This window comes from Tenrec ecaudatus, chromosome Y, assembly GCF_050624435.1.
Source record: "Tenrec ecaudatus isolate mTenEca1 chromosome Y, mTenEca1.hap1, whole genome shotgun sequence".
In the NCBI taxonomy this organism is placed as follows: Eukaryota; Metazoa; Chordata; class Mammalia; order Afrosoricida; family Tenrecidae; genus Tenrec; species Tenrec ecaudatus.
In genome coordinates this window covers 773,806-797,472 of record NC_134549.1, presented here as the reverse complement: position 1 = coordinate 797,472, position 23,667 = coordinate 773,806, and positions in this window count along the sequence as shown.

Genomic DNA, 23,667 nt, shown 5'->3' with positions numbered 1-23,667 from the left:
ACATCTTTGGCCACAATGATTCTGAAGTAGTTTACACAAACAATGAATGTTACTGAAAGGCTTACATCATAACCAACCCAATATCATTTAACAGCAACAACACAAGGACATTTACTTAATATTAAGAGTGGCATTATTCCAACTAAAACTGAAAACCATTACAAAATATATAAACAATGAGGTTTAAATAAAGTACAAGCAATATGTAAAATTTAAAAATTGGTTTTGAGAATAAATTTTCTAGAAACGTCAGAACAGGGAGGGGAAAACAAACATTATCACAGCCAAGCAAAATCAATCAAAGACAAACAAATATAATCAAGAACAGAAACTTTTCCCAAAAAAGAGTACAAGATAGACTTGAGGATATTTTAGAAATTGTAAAAGTCTGTCAGCTAAGCAATAAGAAAAAGATACAAAATTTCTAGAAACAAATAGCTTATTAACATTGAAGGTGAATTATCTTCTACCTATAAGGAAATAATTATTGCTGAAGTTGAAATTAGATAGCATCATTAATCAGGCAGCTTTGATCTAAAAGTTAAAAGAGGTTTGCTTTCCATACAAAAGCTCAGTTCAGAAGTAAACTGAAGGAAGGAAAGCAAAGATCAAAGTAATTTTAGTTTTTCTTGGTCCTGGTAGTGCAAATACTAAAAATTTAGTAACAAAAGTCCTTACGTGCTGGGAATTGTGATTCTTCCACAGCTGCATGCACATCTTGGGGCTAAAAGGAGGTCTTTGATTTAATTTCTCCCTGCTAAATGCTGATATTGTTTTTTATTCCCCTCTGGTTTCTCCTTCCCAACAGAAGTAGGACATTGGAGTCCTTTGTTATCTATGGATTTAGAAACAAACAACAACAAAGACAAGCAGGTGCATAAGCAAATGTGGTGAAGAAAGCTGATGGTGCCCGGCTGTCGAAAGAGATAGTGTCTGGGGTCTTAAAGGCTTGAAGGTGAACAAGCGGCCATCTAGCTCAGAAGCAATAAAGCCCACATTGAAGAAGCACACCAGCCGGTGCAATCACGAGGTGCCAAAGGGACCAGGTATAAGGCATCATGCACAAAAAAAAGAATATATATATGTGTGTGTGTATGTATATATATGTGTGTATATGTGTGTGTGTGTGTATACCATAGTGAATGAAGGAGGAAGTGCAGAGTGGAGAACTGAGGCCCAAGTGTCGACCACTGGAGATCCCCTCACAGAGGGGTTTAGGAGAGGAGACGGGTCAGTCAGGGTGCGAAGTAGTACCGATGAAGAACACAGCTTTCCCCCAGATCCTGGATGCTTCCTCCCCCCAACTACCATGATCCGAATTCTATCTTGCAGGACTGGATAGGGCAGAGATTGTACACTGGTGCATATGGGAACTGGAGGCACAGGGAATCCAGGGTGGACAATACCTTCAGGACCAGGGGTGTAAGGGGCGAGGCTGGGAGTGTGGAGGGTGAGTGGGTTGGAAAGGGGGAAATGATTAAAATGATCCACATGTGACCTCCTCCCAGGGAGATGGACGGCAGAGAAGGGGGGGAAGGGAGACTCCAGATAGGGCAAGATATGACAAAATAACAATCTGTGGATTATCAAGGGCTCATGAGGGAGGGGGGAGCGGGGAAGAAGGGGGGAAAAAAGAGGACCTGATGCAGAGGGCTTAACTAGAGAGCAAATGCTTTGAGAGTGATTAGGGAAAAGAATATACAGATATGCTCTATACAATTGATGTATGTATATGTGTGGATTGAGATAAGAATTGTATGAGCCCCTAATAAAATGTTTTAAAAAATTGTCTGGAAATAAATCTACATTGCAATAGCTTAAAAAAACCCATTTCTTATCATGTAAGTACTTTAGTTCCCAGACTGACTACAAGTCAGTCTCCTAGTCCTCACCTTTCTTCCTTGGAGTCTTATCCTTGACCATGAGACCCAATTCCATCATCTTTGGGCCTACCCTATATATTTTCAACTTCTTCAGCTATAGAGTTTTCTTGATATTCTCCTCTGTAGACTCTGGCTATTAAATGGAGTTACAAAGAACTGAGTTTTAAATACATAAAAACAAGGTTTTTGATATGATCCAAAATTTTGTATTTGCAAACATCATGGATCCTAAGAAAGTAAAATGAATCATATAGATGATAACCAGGAATTAACTGAACCCAAGTTTTCAAATGATAACCAGGAATTAACTGGACCCAATTTTTTAACTGAACCCAACTTTATTTTTAATGACTTTTAGCTGGGGGTAAAGGATCATCATACAAAGACAAGTGCAAAAAAATAAAGGTAATTTCCTGTCTAAGTATTATGTCATGTGAACAGGAAATAAAATATTCCTATAACTGAAAGATCACAGCCAAGGGAGGTTTGGGGAAATGGACACCATAGAGGCACCTCACTCCTAGAGCTCCATGGAGACTGGTGAGTGGGGAGATTTGGGGGCCTAGTAGGGGTATCAAGTGGGTCTTTGGATTCCCAAGACCACTGAGTGCACTTCTATGAACCAGAAGTGGACTCCCACACTACTGCCAGTGCTCCCTCCAGACACCGTGGTCTGGTGCATAGCTCAGGGAACCCACTCTGCCTGGACTGGTGCCACAGGGTAGCCAGGTGCACAGGACATGCTGCCACCCTGCCTGCCTCCACTTAGAATGGCCAGCTAGTACCCCCACACTTTGCCCCAAGGTCACCAGGGTCCCATGTGGGTTTTTCGGCTATTATACCCAGCTACAGAGATTCATGCCCCATCTGGGCACCTCTCGCAGTCCAGCTGGCCAGACCTTCACCCCTTCTCCCAGGAGCCATGTTAGGTGCCACAGAGCAATTAGGCAGACAGCAGAGGCTGTGGTCGTGCATTTGAAATCTGTGCTAACACTCATCCAGATCTGCCAGCACAGTCAGAGGTTTCTGCCCAGAGGTACTTGCCCTATCTCGGTGACCTCACTGATCCACCAGCCTGTCCCTTCCCTGAGCTTCCCACGCCCCCATACATACACCCACACATATGTATGCAGGCAGAGGTCTTTCATAGCTTGTATCAACTTGAGGAACTTACCTTCCAATCCTATCTTCATGAGTGTCTTAATTGGGAATGGGTGCTGGATGTTGTCTAATGCTTTTTCTGTATCTGTGGATATTATCTTATGGCTTTTATCCTTTTTCTTCTCGATGTCATATATGATATTGATGGATTTTTGGATGTTAAATCATCCCTGCACCCCTTGGATGAATCCTACCTGGTTGTGGTGGATGATAAGTTTTATATACTTTTGTATTCTATTGGCCAATATTTTGTTAAGGATTTCTGCATCTATGTTAGTTAGAGATATTGGTCTATAATTTGCTATACCTGTGGGGTCTTTGCCCTGTTTGGGTATCAAAGCAATGCTGGCTTCGGAAAATGAGTTTGGGAGCTTTCTGTCCTCTTCTATGTTATGGAATACTTTTTGGAGAATCGGTGTCAACTCTTCCCTGAATCCTTGGTAGAATTTTGCTGTGTAACCCTCTGGCCCTCTGGTCTTTTTCCTTGGTAGGTTTTTGATGACCTTCTCTATTTCTTCCTTCGCTGGATTTGTTGAGGTTCTTGATCTCTGTCTGAGATAATCTACGGAGAGACTGTTTTTTCCAAATATTTATCCATGTCTTCCAGGTTTCTGAATTCATTAGAATACAAACCTTCATAGTACTTTGTAATTACCCTTTTTATCTCATTGCGGTCTGTTGTTATTGTCCCTGATTCATCTATCATCCTAGCTATTAATGTTTGTTCCTTTCTATCTTTGGTAAGCTTTGCCAGAGGACTGTCAACTTTGTTAATTCTTTCGTAGAACCAGTTTTAGTTGCATTTATCTTTTGAATTGCTTTCTTGTCTTTTTAATATTTTGTTTAACGAAATTCACTACATCAATATGAGGAGCGTAAATATTCAATATGCTAAGTGCTTCCTGGTTTACTGAACCTTTGAGCATTATGTAGTGTCCCTCTTTGTCTCTTTTATTGTTTGGATCTTGAGGTCCATTTTGTCGGAGATTAAGGTAGCCACTCCTGCCTTTTTGGCGTTACCATTCGATTGGTAATCTATCTGCCAACCCTTTATCCTAAGTATATTCTTGTCTATGCACTTAAGATGTGTCTCTTGTAAGCAACAAATTGGTGGATTATGTTTTCTGAGCCAGTCCTCCAGCCCCCCTTTTTTTAATGTACGAATTGAGTTCACTGGAATTCAGAGTAATTATTACTATCTCTAGATTCATAGTTGCCACAAGCTGTTTTGTGTTTTGGGTCTTTACCTATCTCCCTTCATATCAGTGTGCTGCATATTTTTGCTTTATAATCATTTTCTTGAAAAATCTACTTATCTGGCTCCCTATTTTAATTTTGTAGGTTTCCTGAACTTTGGATATTTATAAATCTGGGTTGATTTCTGCGTGGAATCATGTATTTTAATCTGTTTGTTGTCTGCTGTGGTTGTGGTTCTTTGCCTGAGAATTCCATTTCAGAGTTCTTGTAAGATTTCAGTGACCTGCTTTTTAATAAATTAAAATCTGCTGTTTATCTGGAATTATCCTAAAGTCATCATTATACTTGAAAGGTAGTTTCTCTGGCTATAAAATTCCTGACTGGCTTTTTGTTTTTTTCATTTCAAAGTTTTCTATAGGTCATCCCATTGTCTTTCTGCTTGGCATGGTTATTTCTGAGAAATCAGAGCTTAATCTTAGTGTACTCCTTTGCAATGAACTATTTGTTTTTCCTAAGTTGCTCTCAGAATACTTTCCTTGTCCTTGGTTTTGATTATTATAGGTTATGATGAATTTATTTGGGGATATTTCTTCACTGGGATTTTGCCACCTTCTTGAATGCATAGTATCTCATCTTTCATGATGCTAGGGAAACTTTGTTCCAACAACTCTTTGTAAATTTTCTCTGTTGTCTTGTTGTTCTGGAATTCTGATCACATGTAAGGTATCACAAATTATTTTTGGTCTTTCTATATTGTTTTCTTTGTTGTTCCTCTAGTACAATGGTTCTCAATCTTCCTAATACCATGACCCATTAATACAATATCTCATGTTGTGGTGACCCCCAACCATAAAATTATTTTCCCTGCTACTTGATAATGGTAATTTTTCTATGGTTATGAATTGGGGTACAAAAGCGAATTATAAGCAACCCACAGGTTGAGAACCACTGCTAGCAGATTATTATTGAAAGTTTGCCATCAAGCACACATTTGACTGTCTTCCATTGACTGCATTCTACTTCTTTTCCCTTTTATCTGTTTCTGAATTCTTAACACTTATCTAATGAATTTTCATTTACCATTTTAATGCTTTCTATATTTTCATTTTTTTACGTTTGTTCTTGTAATGTTTTAAGAAATTTTCTAAGGTCTTTTTCTATTGTGTTCTTGACTTATTCTGTAGCTTTCTTTATCTCTTTCCAACCCGTTGATGCACTTACACTACATTCTTTACAATTTCTATCATGGTATTCCTTATGCCACTTATACTTCAAAATGATCTAACCCTGGAGTTTGGACACATGCTGACTGACTTGTTCCTTCATGATCTCATTTTCTCTAAGACTTTGTGGTATTGTGGGATTTGTGATTAACTGGTGATTGTAGTTGGTGAGCTCTTAGGCACTTATGACCTGTCTGTTGGTGACATGACAGAGAATGTGAGACAGTTTTCATTTTCCTTTTTGTGTTGATGTGTGAAAGTTGATGGTGGAATTTCCTGGTGGTGTCTGCTGTTTATCAACAATGATGTTACCCAGGAGTGTTAGTGGACCTTGCTGATAGGTAGGGCTGCTGGTATAGCAAGTGTTTTCCTCGAGTTTAATAGACACGGGGGTGTAGTGTGAGACAGGTAGGTATCAAGCAACAACAAAAAGGAAAATAAAAATAAAATGAGGAAACAGACTACAAGGACAATGATTAAATAGTAAAGATTTAATGCTAAAAATATTTAAAAGTTTTTAAAGGAAGTTAAAAAAGAAGAAATTAGACTACAATGAGCAATATTAGTGAAGGGAAGCAATAAACAAGAGAATAATAAGGTGTGGTAAAACCTAGAGGAAAAAAAAGAAAGGGAAATAAGAAAAGAGAAACAATGAGAAAAGTACACACACAAATCAGCAAGAATAAAAGTAAAAGAAGAGAGAAAAAAGAGAAAATTGGCAAAAGGACAGGGATAAAGAAGAGAAAATTATTTCTGGGAGGACACCGCATATGGATTGGCATCTTCTGCCTGCCAAGAAGTAAAAGCAGGGTAAGTGCCTAACCCTAGATTGTGTTTCTACTGATTTGCATGATGGCTCAGGAGCAGCTGGGATTAGGGTAGCTAGATAGGGAAGGAGTGGACTGGGACACAACACTATATGCACTACTGCCTGGATGAGGGAGAGTTCAAGTGCAACCAGACACAGAGGTGGTGAACCCAATGGAGGATCCACCATGGACGTGGGATTCTGTCCTAAGGAGGATCAGAGACTTTGCTGGAGTGTGTATCTGGTGATTGGTAGATAATGGTATGACTGGGCACATTTCTGGTCATCAGGAGGGTATGAAAATTAAGAGAGGTGATTACAAGGTGCTAAAGGGATCAGTTATCAGGCATCAAAGACCATATCCTCCTGAATGATGGGGGAGTGCAGAGTGGGGTCACAAAGCCCTTCTGTAGGCAACTGGAAATTGTCTTAGGAATGGTTTTGGGGAACAGATGAGCCAGTCAGGGTGAAGTGTAGCAATGATGAAACATGGTTCATTGTTCCTCTAGTTCCTACATGCTTCCTACCCCCCTCTCCTCCGCATCAACTACATTGTTCCCAGTGCTACATTATAAATCTCCCTGTACCAGAGGATATACACTGGTACAGATAGGAACTGGAAACAATGGAGTCCAGGACAGATGATACCTTCAGGACAATTGCAGAGAGTCGTGATAGTGAGGGTAGGGGGGTGGGAATATGGAGGGAGCATGTGGTAGAAAGAGGGAACCAATGACTAGGATCTACATAGAACCTCCTCCCTTTGGGATGAATGACAGAAAGATGGGTGAAGGGAGACATCAGACAGTATAAAATATAACAAAATTATAATTTATAAATTATCAAGGATTCATCAGGAATGAGGGAGTGGGGAGAGAAGGGAAAAATGAGGAGCTGATGCCAAGGGCTTAAGAGGAGAGCAAATGTTTTGAGAATGATGAAGGCAATGTACAAATTTGCTTTACACAATTGATGTATGTGTGGATTGTGATAAGGTTTGTATGAGTCCCAAGTTAAAAGATTTTTTTTTTAAGAAAGGGAAGATACTTCCTTTTCTGGCACCAGCCTCACTAGCCAGACTCCCCTCTTACTTGAATGAAACTTGCAAATGTTTAAGATGACCACACTTTGTCAGGACAACCTAAATTCACTCACCTGTCTCATCTTAAACTGCTTTTGTTCAGCTTATTCTCCTACTAGTTATTCCTTTTAGTTCTCTAACTTTTCTGTGAAGCTAAGACTTTAATCTCCATCAGTTTCATTTGGGCCCTTCCTTGTACCTTTGTTAAAAAGAGTCTGTCCATTATTTCTCTAGATCACTATCTTTTTGGTAGTCTGGTTCTTATAGTATTGAAAATACTGTATTAAAGTCTCCAATTATTATTGCAGTGGTATTCTTCCTTTAATTCCATGTGTTTGTTTTATGTATTTAGATTTGCTTCATACATTTAAATGGGGTGTTGTAAATCCCCCTGATGAATTTCCCATTTATCAATAACAGATTTTACCTTAAAGTCTATTTTGTCCAAAATTAGTATTGTCATTACAGGTTTTTAAAATTATTTTTTAAATAGTCTTTATTTTGATGAACTATAAGAGCCCCAAATAAAATGATATAAAAGTATTTTCCCCTTCCCATCCCCCCCAAAAAAAATAAACTTCAGAGGACAGCACCGAGACTAGAGCTCAGGGAAAGGATATGTTTGATTAGAACACACAGGAGCAAATGAAAGGGGAGGGAGAAAGAGTGGAACACATCCTGCTCCACTAAGCCTGGAAGATGATATCCCCACTCAGAGCAGCCAATGCACAGAGAGGGCCAGAATGTTGGCCCAACACAAATTGTGATGTCCCTCACTGACCCTAGCACTACAGTGGACAACACTGGAGAGACAATGTGGGAATTGTGCCCAAATTGACCCACCACACTGAGATGAAACACTAAAGGCATGCCACAGAAGAGCAAGGGGAACAGAACAATGAAGTCCCAGGGAGTACCAAAATTAGACTCTGGGGTCAGGGTGTGACAACCCATAAGACTCGACCAGAAAACCCTCCTAAAGGCCAACACACAGACCTTGAACTATTTACAGGCTTTTCTTTTTTTCATTGTTTTTTTCTGTAATTATTTTGTTTACTTTTGTTGCCTTGTTTTGCTCTGTCTTGTTTTTGTGCTTCTTATTGTCTCTGCATGTCTCTCTAGATAAGATAGGTGGGATAAACAATCCAGAAAAAAATGGACTGGAGATTTGGAGGGGGGAAGTAGAGGAGCAGTAGGGGAGAGGAAGTGGGTGTTAACAAATGCAGAGACAAGAGAACAAGTGATCAAAAAGATATAGCATCTGGAGTCTTAAAGGTTTGAAGATAAATACAAACCTTGGTCATCTAGCTGAAAAAGAACAAAACTCACGTGGAAGAAACACATCAGCCTGTGTGATCATGAGGTGTCTATAGGATCAGGTATCAGGCATGAAAAACCCAGCACAAATAGTCATATTATAGTGAATGAGGAGGAGTATGGGAGGGAGACCCAAAGCCCATCTGTAGGCAACTGGACATCCCCTTACAGAAGGGTCGTGGGAAGAGAAGAGCTATTCAGGGTGCAGTGTCACAATGATGCAACATAACTTGCCTCTATTTCTTTAATGCTTCCCCCACCCAATCCCAGTATCACGACCCCAATTCTATTTTACAAGTCCAGCTAGACCAGAGATGTGCACTGGTACAGATAAGAGTTCACAACACAGGGAATATAGGACAGATGAAACTCTCAGGACCACTAATGGGACTAGTGATACCAGGAGGGGAAGGGGAAAGTTGGGGGAGAAAGGCGGTACCGATCTCAATAATCGACATATAACTCCCTCCTAGGAGGATGGACTCCAGAAAAGTGGGTGTAGGGAGGTCAGTGTAAGACATGAAAAATAATTTATAAATCATAAAATGTTCATGAGAGTGGGTGGAGGGGCACAGAATGAGAAGCTGATATCAAGGGATAAATTAAAAAAAATAGTGTTTTGAAAATGATGATGACAAAAATGTACAGATGCACTTTACATAATGGATGGGTGTGTATGGATTGTGATAAGAGTTGTAAGAGCCCCGAATAAAATTATTTTTTTAAGTTGTATTTATCAAGTTTTTGGCTGATTAAAATTCCGTAACAATGTCAGTTAACTTTAGCAATAAAGATGAGATTTGCTTTCAAAAAGGTGGCAATATGTATGGAAAAGTTAGAGGGACTTTAAGAAGAAAGGAATCCTCCATAAGGTAGAGTCAAGGATGGGCTCAGCTATTCCATCAGTCATGGAGACTGGGAGGTCAACATTGTGTTCTGTAATGCCTGATGTCAACATGAGTCAGAAAGTCAGCTAGGGAAACTCAAAACAAGGTTCCCTGGGTTGGTTGGGTGACTGTTGACTTCCCACTGAGTCATCAACATCTGACTTCCCAGGTTTCATCTTAGCAAAATTGGAAGTGTTTCAGGTGTCCCAAATAATGTAAATTTTTGTGGCAGAAGAGATCCCAGTAGCAGGTTAGAAGAGATAGTCAGAGGGATGTATATTTACCCTTCACTTTAAAAAGAAAACAAATGAAACGCTATTTGAATTGGCCAAAAGAGCTATCGAATAATATTGCATTTTCATTTGACTATAACTATCGTACTTGATTTTACAATGTTCACTGCCTAATAGTAAAGCTATTCATATTCTTCAACTACAGTCAGAAAGGATTCACTGGACATTTAATCTATGTGTGGCTCTTGAAAATGAATTTGGAGTTTCCACAGTTAGCCCATAGCCCTCTTCCAACCAGGTGTCTACAATTTAAGCTCCAATGCCATTCCATCCTTCAGATATATATTATGTTATTTACAATCCTCAGATCACTCAGATTTCAATGTTTCTTCCATGTGGACTTAGTTAATACCTCACTTAGAAAGCTGCTTCTTTGAAGCCAATCCTATTAGAAGGCAGACGCTATTCTATCTATTCCTACAACTGTGACCAGGGAAGGAGAAGTGGGGACCTAGAAAGAAGGGAGCACAGGGAAGGTAGTTCCCGTGTCTACCAAAAAGGAGATTTGTTTACCTGCTACCTTGGTTGTTACCCAAGGCTCAGTGAGGGTCCTCTTTGGTTTTTTCAGTGGTACCTCCTCTGTTGTGAGAACTTGACTTTGGAGTCAAAATAGCCTGGCTTAAATCTCGGCCCTATCTTGGGCTTGCTGCATACATTGAACTAAATTGAGTTCAGTGTCTTTCAATGGAAAAGGGCTATGGAAAGGGACTGTGAGGATCCTATGAGATCATTTGCATCTGTTATCCATTGGTGCATAACAAACTACCCTCAAATATAGTAATTTAAATAATAAGCAGAATTTTTCTCAAAGTATCTTAGAATGGGAATCCTGGATTGGCTGGACTGGGGCCCAAAATTTCATCTACAGGCTTGCATGGGGCTGGAAGCTCCTATTCTAACCTGGCCCTCATATGCAGCAGTCTCAGACTGTCTCATTTCCTGGATTGTTGTCCGCTAGAAACTTGAGTTCCTTACTGCATGGGCTTACTTTCTTTAGAACTGCATATGGCATGCCAGTGACAGAAAATGCTCAAATAAGTGACAGGGCTTCCAAGATGAAAGCCACAAGGCCTTTCCTTCACTGGTTTTAGCAAACTTATAGAGCATGTTTAGATGCAATCCAGTTACTTCTGACTCATACCCTACACAGAGGAGAATGCCACACTGCCCCTATCCTGCATCATCTTTACAAATGTACCTATGCTTGAGTTCAGTGTTGCATCCACTGTGTCAATCCATCTTCTTGAAGGCCTTCCTATTTTTTGCTGCCCCTTTAATTGATTGAACATGATGTCCTTCAGGGACTGGTCTCTTCTGACAACTTGTCCCAAGTATGTAAGTATGTAAGATGAAGTATCACCCTTCTTGATTCTAAGGAGCACTCTGGTAGTACTTCTTCAAAGATAGATCGGGGTTTTTTTTGGCAGTCATGGTACATCCCGTGTTCTTTACAAGTACCACAACTCAGATGCGTGGATTCTTCTTCATTGTTATTTACAGTTTATACTCCTGTATAAGCTGAGTTTTTCAGAACATTTTAATGCAGTTTTTGTGGTAAAATTAGGTCCTTCAACTGATATACAGTTCGGGTTATACTGGAGTATATATGGTATTCAATGGCCAGCTTTCACATTTGTATGAGGCAACTGAAAATAGCATGACTTGGAGCAGTCACACCTTACTACTCCAAATAACATCCTTGGTTTACAACAATCTAAAGAGTTTTTGTGTAGATTTGACAATGCCATTTGTTCCATGAGCAACGACTGTGGATCTGACCAAAACAAATTTCTCTAAAACTCCAGCCTTTTCTCTGTTTTTCATGATGTTACCTACTGTTCAGTTGTGAGGATCTTGGACTTCTTTACATTGAATTATAATACACAGTGAAGGCTACAGTTCTTGATCTTTATCAACAAGTGCTTCAAGTCCTCCTTACTTTCAGTAAGAAAGGTCGTGTCATGCGTATCTCAGGTTGTTAATACGCCTTTGTCCAATATTGATGCCAAATTCTTTTTCATGCAAGCTAGCTTCTCTGAGAATTTTCCCAACATACAGATTGAATAAGTATAGAGAATTATATAACTCTGATGCATACCTTTCCTGATTTTAAACCATGCAGTATTGCCTTTTTCTGTTTGCACAACTGCCTCTTGGTCCACATACAGAACTTCAGAACCACAGTGAAGTAATCTGGAGCTCCCCTTCTTCTGTCCATAGTTTGTTATGATGCACACAGGTGATCCACCCATTGTGTAATCAAGAACTTGTTCCTTTTTGTAAGTCCTGAGTTATTTATGTAATCGGTATACAGGTCCTTTACTAGTCTGTGGTTTGTATTTTTCTTCCAGTCTGTGGTTTGTATTTTTATTTACTTAGTAATATTTTCTGAAGTGCCAAGCTTTTTAATTTTGAGTAGTGTAATTTTCCATTTTGATTTCTCTATGGGTCTGTCTATTGCTGCTATACACCTCAAGTCATAAATACATACACACACACAAATACACACATACACGAGTTTTACACTTTTAGTTATTATATGTAGGTCTATGGCCCATTTCGGGTTAATTTTTGTGTATGTGCCATGAGAAGTTTTAGGTTGATATTTTCTCTTCATATAGATATTTAATTGTTCTTGAATTAATTGTTTAAAAAATCATGGCTTTTTTTCATTGGATTGTCCTAGCATCTTTGTAAAAAAATCAATGTACTGTAGATGTACAAATTTATTTCTGAAAACTTAAATCTATTCTATTGCTCTAAGAGGTTGCCCTTGTGTCAATAATGTACAGTCTTAATTATTATGATTTTACAGTAAGCTTTAAAATTAGGTAATGTGAGTCCTTCAACTTGGTTTTTCTTTTTCAGAATGATCTTGGTCATCATAGCTCTTTTGTACTTCTATATAATTCTTACACATAAATTTTTCATATCCTACCCCACAGACTTCTGGGAATGCAGAAGGTACAGCAGTATCTTTGATAATCTCTCTAGGTGCAGCCACTTGAGTGTGAACTGTCCACAGCATTGGAAAATACTATAAAGGTGTCAAGACTGGGTGAAATAGGCCACTGCATGCCTTGGTGTAGCTACCAAATCACATAACCACAGGGCAACTGAGAAGGATTCCACCCTGAATCTTCCAAATTATCCCATCAACTTGATCAAATTCTCCTTTCATATGCTCAATAATATAAATATGGAAGTTGAGGTCTAGGGAGTCTTCAATGGAACTTGGAGATGAGGAAAAGCTAGGCTCTTAGTAATGGAAGGCATTTTGGAGAGAGAATGAAAAGAACCCCCTTTTTTAAGGTAATGATGGAATTTGATTCTGTGAGTGAAACAACAATGTACTGAAGGGCCTCTGGTGTTGAGATTGAGAACACAGGCCAACTTCTTCAGATTTGCACAGTTATACAGGCCCTTACCAGATGAAACCATGCATTAAGTCCCAGACACAGAAAATGTAGTGGGCTCTATGTGTATCATGAATCACCAAGTTTAAGTTCGGTTGGTGGACTTGGACATTTTTAAAGATTCTTGGTCCTTTGCCATCACTCTAAGAGCTCCCTGTCAGCAGCTTTTTGGAATATCCAAAGAATTGTCACTTGAAGTCTTGGTTCTCAGCGGTGACACCATGGAACACACTATAATGTTGGATGTTAATTTATGTCACCTGGTACTGATAATAAGATACCATGCTAGTCATTGCTGCCAGCAGTATGCATAACAAACCATCTAAACTCAGGGAAAATTACAATTGCAAGTATTTCTCTGCAGCTCACTCACCAGGATTTCAGTTTGATTCATATTGGAAGGATTTGTTTGATGGCTCTTTTCCTGTTGGTAGTCAGGTGGAGTTGACAGCAGGTGAGAGTTAGACTCAGGAATATGGCATAAACCTCTCCCAGGGCTTGAACTGAAGGGCCAGCAGCAGCTTAGTAATTCTCTCCCACTGGAAACCTGGAGTACAAGGGAGAAAGTCGATGAGATTGACACACTATTGCTTCTGTCCATATTCCACTTGCCAAATCAGTCACATAGTCAAATCCAATATTCACGGGGAGCATGGAAAAGGCCATAGTTGTATAATTGTAATAGATGTGATGTGTGAGAGGTAATGAATTATGTCTGCTGTACTATAGGTATAGAACACATGAAGGACTTTCCTGAATAAATTATGAGTAAGAGCAACAGACATCAGAAGCAAATCCAATTCATACTAAGAAATTCTCCTTACCCTGAGAAATGGGGATTCTAATAGTTGTGCACCCTTAAGATGCACCTTTAGATGATTGCTTTGCACTGACAGGTTTTCTGGGGGAGGGGGTGGTACAGAAAGCTCATGGTCTCTTGGAGAGTCACCAGTAAACACAACCCATCTTCCCTGTCTTTCCATACTGTGCTTTATCCACATGGATAACATATATGCCAGGGTTGGGGACTGGTGTGGCCATTTGCTATTGTTGTAACTAGCCCTAACATAATAAAGCAATTTGACATGTGGCCAGCACTGTACTAAGTGCTTTCATGGAGTATTTCAATCCATCCCTATAACAAACCTAAGAGGTAGACTACGTTATAGTCGCCACTTGATAGATTAGGCAACAAAGCCCCATATCACCAAGCTGAGAAGGCAATACAGACTTTCCTGATTGTAAGCACAAGTAATTGTTCATTAAGCTTCCCTGGGACTTTCTTTGGACAGATGTTTGATGAAACACTCAACTTCAGTCTAAGAACTTTCAAGTGTGTAGTGCTGTCTGACAAGGAGATGGCTAGTTCCTGGTGACGGGAAGTGAGCTCCCTACTCCTGCAGGTTTTCAAGCAACATTAGGTGTTTGAAGACGTAGGCCTACAGGATGTACAGATGTAGGCCTATAAGATGGAATATGGACAGGAAATGAGAGGATTTGGGTGTAGAACTCATTTTACATAGATTCATTGTAGTACTATGGAACTAGAATTCCGATGGTCATGGTCAAGGACACTTGGCCAGATAAGTGATCCAGTCTAGGGTATTAGTTCAAGTCCCAACATTCTGACTCCAAGATTTCATAGCTGTGGATCATCATTTCTGGAAGGCTCTTAGATATCATCTCATCCAACCTCCTGATTTTACAGAAATGATGAAAAATTGAGACAAAGAGAAGATTTTGTCTTTTCCAAAGTATATTAGGAGAATTGACAAAGTTGGCCTTCCCTTCCAAGCTCCAGGCCCTCCAAGGACTGAAAACCTCCTGCCTTGTCTGCCTGAGCCAAGAGGGAGTTAACTAGATAACTAGTGACAGTCACACATACATCTGCTTGTTTAGAAATGCAAATGCCTTGCAAGGCTACATATTTTTGTGCAAAACAAATTCCTCCCCCTGACCCCCAAGACTTATCTAGGATTGTTTATACTACAAAAAAAAAAAAACAGAGAGAATTTGGAGGAGGCCCACTTAAGCAATGTCCTCATGACTCACTGCCTCTTTCCTTCTGCTATCTGGGAGGGGTGTAGGGCTGGGAGAAGGGACCTCCTGACCTTTCTGTTGACATCTCCTTGAGATTCAGAGAGGGACTTGGAAGAGGAGTCCTGGATCATGGTAGGTGTTATTTTCATTACACTGCAGGGAACCCTGAGGCCTGACCCTCTCTCCCAATCCTCTCTCCCTTTAGGAGATGAAAAAACCCTGGTGACATCATTCAGAAAGCAATACATTGCTTGGTGGTTCAAAACCATGAACCTCCCCACCTCTTCAATAAACACATGAGGCTATCTGCTCCCCTAATGATTTACAGCTTCAGAAACCCTACCCAGAGTCCCTGTGAATCAGACTCAACTAGATGACAGTGAATGAGGAGACCAAGGGAAAACTTCAAGTTTTCTTCATTTAATTCTCTGCCTCATTCCACTTGTGCTCTCTTCATGCCTTTGGCAAGTCAGTGAAAATGGGCCATCTCTTTGCCCAAGAGGGGAGGACTCTGGGGGTTGTAAAGTGATTTTAATAATCAGATTAACCTGCATAGTGGTCAATGCTCCATTTCACTAATAAGAGACAAGGGAACGAAGGCTTGAAAAGTGAAAGATCAGGTTGAATCATATGAAGGTGCCATTTGGATGATTCCATATTGACTATTTCAAATGACTTCATTGAATAATTTGCACTAGATTATATAATTTGTTTCATATCCTTTTCTGAATCTGGCCTGAATATCTGGTAGCTCCCTGTCAATGTACTACAGCAACCATTCATGGAATGATCTTCAGCAATATTGTACTTGCATATTTGTGACATTAATGCAAATTAGATAACATTTGTGAATTCCATTGGGTCACCTTTCTTTGGAAATAGGTAAGAATATGGATCTTTTCCCATCAGATGGCCACATAGCTGTCTTTAAAATTGCCTGGCATAGATGCATGAGTGCATCCAGTGTTTAATCAGATTGCTGAAATATTTCAACTGCCCTTTTGTCAATTCCTGGAGTCTTGTTTTTGGCTAATGCCTTCAGTGTAGCTTGAACGTCTTCCTTCAGTTCTGCTATTTCTTGATTAAATTACCAAAAATATCATTGCTATTACATGAAAATAAGATATTGATGAAGGTCATACAACAATGGTTGCAACAGTATATTGACAGGGATCTACTAGAGGTTCAGGCCAGATTCAGAACATGCGGAAAAGGGATATTATTGCTGACAGCAGATGGATCTTGGCTGAAAGCAGAGAACCATAGTTGTTTGTGTGTTTCTTTTTTACTATGCCAAAGCATTTAACTGCATGGACCATAATAAACTATATGTAAATGTGAGAAGAATAAGAATTCCAGAACTCTTCATTGTTCCCATTATCGAACTTGTACATGGATCAAGAGTCAGTTGTTCTCATGAGGTCAACAAAGACAAATGTATGGTTTATAATCAAGAAAACTGTGAGTCAAAGTTGTCTCCTCTTCCCTCTTCCTTTCCTCTTCAATTTGTATGTTTTAACAAAATAATTATAGAAGCTGAATTATGTGATGAAAAATGTAACATCAGGATTTGAATAAGGCTTATTAACAATCTGAGATATTTAAGTGATGCAACCTGGCTTGTGAAAAATCTGGAGGACCTGAAATACTTGCTGATGAAGATCAAAGATTGCAGTCTTCAGTGTAGATTATAACTCAGTGTGAATAACAGAACAAAACCAAAATCCTCACAACTGGAAGCATAGGTAACATCATCAATGAGAAAAGTTAGAAGCTTTCAAGAATTTTTTTTCTTGCTTGTATCCATAATCAATGACCATAGCCATAGAACTTTCAGTTTCCTCATACAAATGTGCAATTGAAAATTGAGTAAGGAAGACTGAAGAAGAATTAATGCATTTGAATTACAGTGCTGGCCAAGAATATTGAAACTATTGTGGACAGCCAAAAGAACACTTTCATTTGTCTTAGAATTAGGATAGCTAGAATAGTTCTAAGATTCAAGAATGATGAGAGTTTTTCTCATGTACTCTGGACATCTTGTAAAGACAAATGAGGCCCTGGAGAAGTATACCATGCTTCGTAATATAGCAGTGCATGGTAGTAAAAAGGAAGACACTCAGGAAGATGGATTGACACGTTGGCTGAATCAAATGAGCTAAAACAAGAACAATTGTGAGGGTAGTACAGGAATGGGCAGTGTTTTATTCTGTTGTGCATAGGATCAGTGTGAGGAAGAAATGACTTGACAGTGTCTAATAACATAACATCAAACATATACCAGACATACATCCTTCTTGCATTGAGCAGGCTTGTTACTGAGGCATGGCTTCCCAGCCAGCAACTACATCCCTGCCCTCCTTGCAGTCAAGTCTGCCCATTAGGCAAGTTCTTACCAATGGATTGAGGTCTAAAAAAAGCCTAAGATGCAGACATACTCTATCCCTCCAACTTCTCCCAACAGCTGAATGCTGAGAACTCCAAAATCTTAGGATAGAGTGCAGTGTGAGATTGAAGGATCGCAGATTCCCAATCCCCTGCATAGGATGATAGCAGACAACAGTGTTAGCAAGCAATACACTTGCAGTTTTTATAGCCCCCACTACAACTGGTATCATCAGGGCTTCTTCTCTTGCCTGCTCTCATCTCTGCTTCTTCTGTGTCGTTGTCTCTATGACATAGCAAGATGATGCCCAGAAAACTATAGAGCAGCACTTCTCAGAGTCAAGTCTCATGGGAAAGACTGTGATCTGTTCCCTGATGTATTTGATTGAAGTTCCAGATCTGTATCATGTTGCTGAAATTCATAAGCTGGCTCAAGAAGTACTGTTGTGTCCAGGGAGCTGCAGTGTGAGGGTTTGTCAGTCCAGCACATAGTGTTCCTCGGGGCTGAGAGGTGGAGCCAATCACATAAGGACTAGAGGCAGAGGAGGAGACTGGATGCGGGATCACTTGTCCATCACCATAGACTTGGATAATGTCTATAAACTCCCTCCATGCCCGTGCCCTTTTCACTACAGCAAGGATACTGTGCATGGTGGGCCATGAGACAGGGGCTCCAGGGGCAGCATGATCTTGTAGATCTGCCCAACCCTGATCTTTGTGCCTCAGGAATACTCAGCTTCCTGTTCAGCTGCAACATTGTGGGATGGGCTTGTCTAAAGCAAGGCTGACACTCATAGCCCAGCCTCTTTGCAGCCCCTCTACCCTTTGTTCTTCCACATATCCACACGGGGCAATATCCAAAAGGACATCAATATCTGTCCCCAAGGTGTACCATTTTGAACACTCAATCTATCTTGCTTGCTGCCAGCTCACCCAATGTGTCTGCTCACATATCCAATCTTTTGATCAGAGCTAATTGATAAGAGCCTGCTTTTCCCTTCCGAAGCAGCCAGTTTCAAACCTCATGGTCTCAGCTGCTCCTTGCAGGTCAAGCCTAGACAAATGGGAACAAGATTCGGGTGGCCATTTGAGTGACAGATAATGAGGCAGATGGCATTTTCAAACACAGCTTCCTAGAGGCCCTTCATATTGCCCCATCCACATGGTGCTTTCTGAATGCCTTACAACCTCACTTCTACTTCTTCAGAACCCAATTGTGCTTCATCATTTCTATGAACGGCTTCCTACTTTTCTGCCTTGTGTAAAATCCTTCAGGACAGGAATTTATTTCGTCTTCTCATGTGGTTCCATGGGGCCTTGGCCAGAACTGAACACAGAGCCAAGGACATGGATAAAATCAAAATGACATTTAACAGCAACTTTCAGTAACCCCAAAGGGCATGTTCACATCTCAGCTCTCATTTTGTTCTCTCCAATAACCCTGTGAATTGCATATGGTGACACATATTTATAAACACAAAGGAACTGATGCTTTAGATTGTACCACATGCCCAAGGTCACCTAAAAGAGTAAGACAAGGGAGGAGGGTTCAAATCCAGGGCTTTGGGACTATGTCATTCATTTGGCATATGTGCCCAGGTATAGGTGAGGATCTTGGGGAGAGGACAGAATTCTCTGGCTAAGAGCAAATGTCTGGCTTTCTGGGCTCAAATCCTCCTTAGGTTGCTTCTGAGCTGGACCAATGTGGATAAGAGCTTTCTCCTCTAAGATCCTTAACTCTTCTCCTTCACCATTGGTCATATTTGCTACACTTACCAGGTGGTGCAAAAAGCTTGACTACTAACCAGAAGGTTGAGGGTTCAAGTCCAACCAGACTAAAGAGTTGGAATAAAGAGCTATAGATCGATTTAAAAAAAATTAAAACAAACTAGCCATTAATAAGTCCTGTAAGGCACAGCCCTACTCCAGCACAATCAGAACAGTCTTAGTGGCAACTGGTTACTGGTTCCTGAACAACAGTTCTTAAGATAAATTGTGCCGGTTGCTGAATACATGTTCAGTACGTAACAAGTGTGGTGGCATGTAGGAATTAGATGGCTAACCACAAGGTTGACAATTCAAACCTGACAGCCACTCCATGAGAGAAAGATGGCTGTTCCTGTAAAGAGTTCAGTTCCTGTAAAGGGTTGGTGATGTGCAGTAGTGTGTCTGAGATGCTTGGTTGCAGGTCATTCCCTGGGGTCCTTATAGGATGCCCTGGCCTTTATTCATCCCACAACTCTACTTCTTTTTTCCAAACTCTTATGGCATAGCCCTTATGTGTTAGACTGCTAACCACAGGTCTGCAGTTTGAAACTACCAGCCACTCTGTGAGAGAAAGATGGGTCTTTCTACTTCCAAGCATATGTTGACCCCTGTGAAGGTGTTTGAAAATAGCCCTGGCATTTCCACCCTCTAGCTTGGTGACATGAAGCAAGTGAAATAGGCTCTCTGGGCCTCAGTTTTCCCAACTGTGAAATGGAAATGATGAGATTTCCTGTTTCCCAGACCTGTGTGAGAATGAAAAGATTTAATGAATTCTGTAAAGTACTTGGAACAAGGTCTAGGACAAAGTTAATAGCTTAATTATTGTCAGCTTCTACAATCTGATGACTACCCCCACGTCATGCTTAAGGATCAGTGAAATGAGCATCAAGCGACTTGATCATGAAGAGGGGGTTGAAAGGTTTTGTCACACAAGTTGATTCTGGGATAGGGTGTAGGGTTGTAACAGCCTCCCCTTCTGAAGATTATCTAGGAAGTGCACTCTGAGGTGACCTGAAGACCGTGAAATGCTATTTAAATCTAAGTCATCACTGACATTATTTCAAATGTGTTTTTGGCACTGCTTGCATGAGCTGAAAGACAAATGCCAGGAATAGAGGTCTTTCTGGCCATAGGGGCTGGGATGGTCCTGGGTGGGCAGAATACCTGGCCAAAAACTTGGCAGACTGTGGGTCTGAAGTTGTCATGGCCAGAGAGTTGGGGGAGCCTGGGCATGAGGAAGACATCACCTGGGCAGGAATCACCTGCCTATCCCCAGCTAAGAGGGCAAGAGTGCTGGCCAGCCAGCTGGCTGAGGTTTACCTTTCCTATGAGAATCTAACAAACCCCAAGGAGATGGCCACTGCCTGAAATCTCTCTTCCTAGGGAAAAGAACATTATGACAGAGTAGTGCATAGCCAGGGATTTTGGTTTAACTAATATGGCCCTGTTTGTCAGCTGATACTGCTGAGCTTGGGGATGGGGGTGAGTATGGGGAAGGAAGATGGCAATTCATCTCTCTGTACCCAAGGTACATATCCTAGTCTGTGGCACCTTGGACTGGCTGGAATGGCCAGACAAAAGAATCCCTCTGAATGTTAGATCTCTCAAGGTATCCCAAAATCAAAAAGAACTAATGTGTCTATTGAGGAACTTTGAATTGATCCATGTGCTAAACTCTTTTCCTGGTCTAGGTAAGGTAGGCACATCCTGAACTTGAGTCTTTGGGCATGTCATCAAACCTCTCTAAGCTTGTTTTTTTGTCTGTATCATGGGGATAATGAAGAAGAACTGGGCCCTGGTTGCATAGTAGGTTACATATTGGGCTGCTAGCCAGCAAATCAATAGGAGGAAACCATCAGCCACTCCTCAGGAGAAAAATGAGGCTTTCTATTCCTGTAAAGAGTTAATATCTCAGTAACCCACAGTGGGAAGTTCTTCCCTGTTTTATAGGGGCACTATGAGTTGGAATCGGTTCAAAATTCAACTGCGAGTTCCCTCTCTTTGAGGTGTTAGGAAGATAAAGAGTGGTATTCACATGAATAATATTGCTTTGGCCGGGGACACAGTAAGAATTCAATGAACTTTGTGTGGAACCATTGTGATGACAGTGATGCTGACAAGTAATGTGGTGGTGATGCTGGTGATGGAAGTGAAGGAGGTGATGGTAGCTGAGATTGTTAAGGTTTATTGTGCAAACCTGGCTGATAGCACATGTGGGATTAATTGAAGGGCAGAGAGATAAATGACACAATGAACCTTGCCTTTCTAGTTCTCATATCTCTTGCTTTCTGATGGTCTGACCAGGGTGCAGATGCCTTATCCAGTTCCCTGTTCCAGTCTGTAAGACTCATTTCCTGCAAGACAACCCTGAGGAGAAACCACATGGACCTTGCCTGGAGCCCTGGGTGCTGGAGTAGCCACGTGGAGACCCCTGCCAGTGCTGAGATGCTTACACACTCATTGATTCGGCTTTCCTCCTGCCGTTGGGGTCATTATGTGTGTTTTGTGAGATTGAGGAGGACTGTTTAGTGTCAGACCGATGGACTTGTGGATTTGGACAACACTGGGTTGGGATTCTTTTTAAATGTACACTTACCCCTTACATAAAACTCCCTCACACACATAGAGGTTTCTGTGGATTTGGTCCCCTAATTTACCTAGACTAACACAGTGGTGGTGGTAGTTGTGAGAATGGTAGGGGGTGGAGTGCTGATGGTGTTAAACATCAGATCAAAGTTGTCCACTCTTCAATAAAATGTTTGTTTTGTAGAAAGATTCATTTGCCATAGCCTCAAGAGAAGTAAAGGGCTTGTATGGAGAGGTGACTGTGCATGTACACAACTTGGGTACACAAAGTGACAGGGTTTTTGCTGTTGCTGCAGTGGTCAGATATGGGCTGGAAAGTAGGTGAGACATGAACACAAGAACAAGGAGTTTGGCTGTGGGCTTAGATTTATGGGGAGGCACTAAGAACAGCACTGTCAAGGACTAGCATTGGTCTGACTACATCTAATAGTATCTGCTTGTGAATGTTTGGTGTGTGTATGTTAGGAGGGGTGGTGGGGGGGTGTGGTCCATACCAGAGAGTCATGAAGGATAGGTGTTGTCCTGGAATGACTCTGTAGGGACTGGATGTATCATGAAGTTTATGAGCTATAGCAGGGTGTGGGAAGACCAGGAGGACTGTTTAATCACCCAGTGGGTCCTTTGACTTCTTTTGTTCAGTTCCATGGCGCTGATGCTTACATTAGAAAGGCTTCTGCACACTTCTCAGATGTTAATCATACAAGACACAGACTAGACCCAGTCCAGGGATCCGACTAAGCCTTGATTCACATTAATTCATTCATTGAATAATTATGGATCACTAGATCCTGTTCTGTGCAATAAGGCATATATTAGTGAACTAGACAATGTCTTGAACCTCCTGTAGCTTTCATTCTGTGGACATGCTTCCTTAGATGGATCCCCAATGTTGAACATAGACCAGTCCTCTGACCTCAGCAGCAATCTGTCAAAGGCAGGTCACTCATGATTCTGCCCTCAACAAATATCATAAGCCCCCACTCTGTGCTAAGTGCTGTGTGAGTGAGAGGAAGGTTGGGGGAGAGTACACAGGGGTGTGGAACATGTTTCAGAGGGCCTGGAGACTTCAATATCATTCACTAACATTAAATAACTTTTCCTTCTGATTGGTGTGTGTGTGTGTGTGTGTGTGTGTGTGTGTGTGTGTGTGTGTACGTGTGTGTGTTGGTCTTAATAGGGTTAGGTTGGGGAGGAATCCTGGACACAGCAGCTTCTGAGTCAAGTTTTTCAGGTAAAAGCATTTGATGGTATTCAGGATAAAGACAAACTTCTTTATCTAGGGACTTATATCCACCTCCCTCTGGTCTTGTACCTCCCCTCCCTGATACTGAGTATACTGAGTTATAGGAGATTTCTGTAATGTGCTTACCTCTCTCATTTCCAGGCCATTGCATGTGCTGTTCCTTCACTCTTGGATGCTTGCTCGTTACTGTTCATTTATTGCCAACACACTTTAGGCCTCAATATAGATATAATCTAATCCAGGATGTTTCCCATTACCCAGGTTGGAAAGGATTCCTCTCTTCTGAGACTTAAGGGCAGGCTGAGCTATGTATTGACTTATCTGCAAGGGCAGTGGTTAGAACCACTAGCTGTCCTATTGAAGAAAGATGTGGATATTTG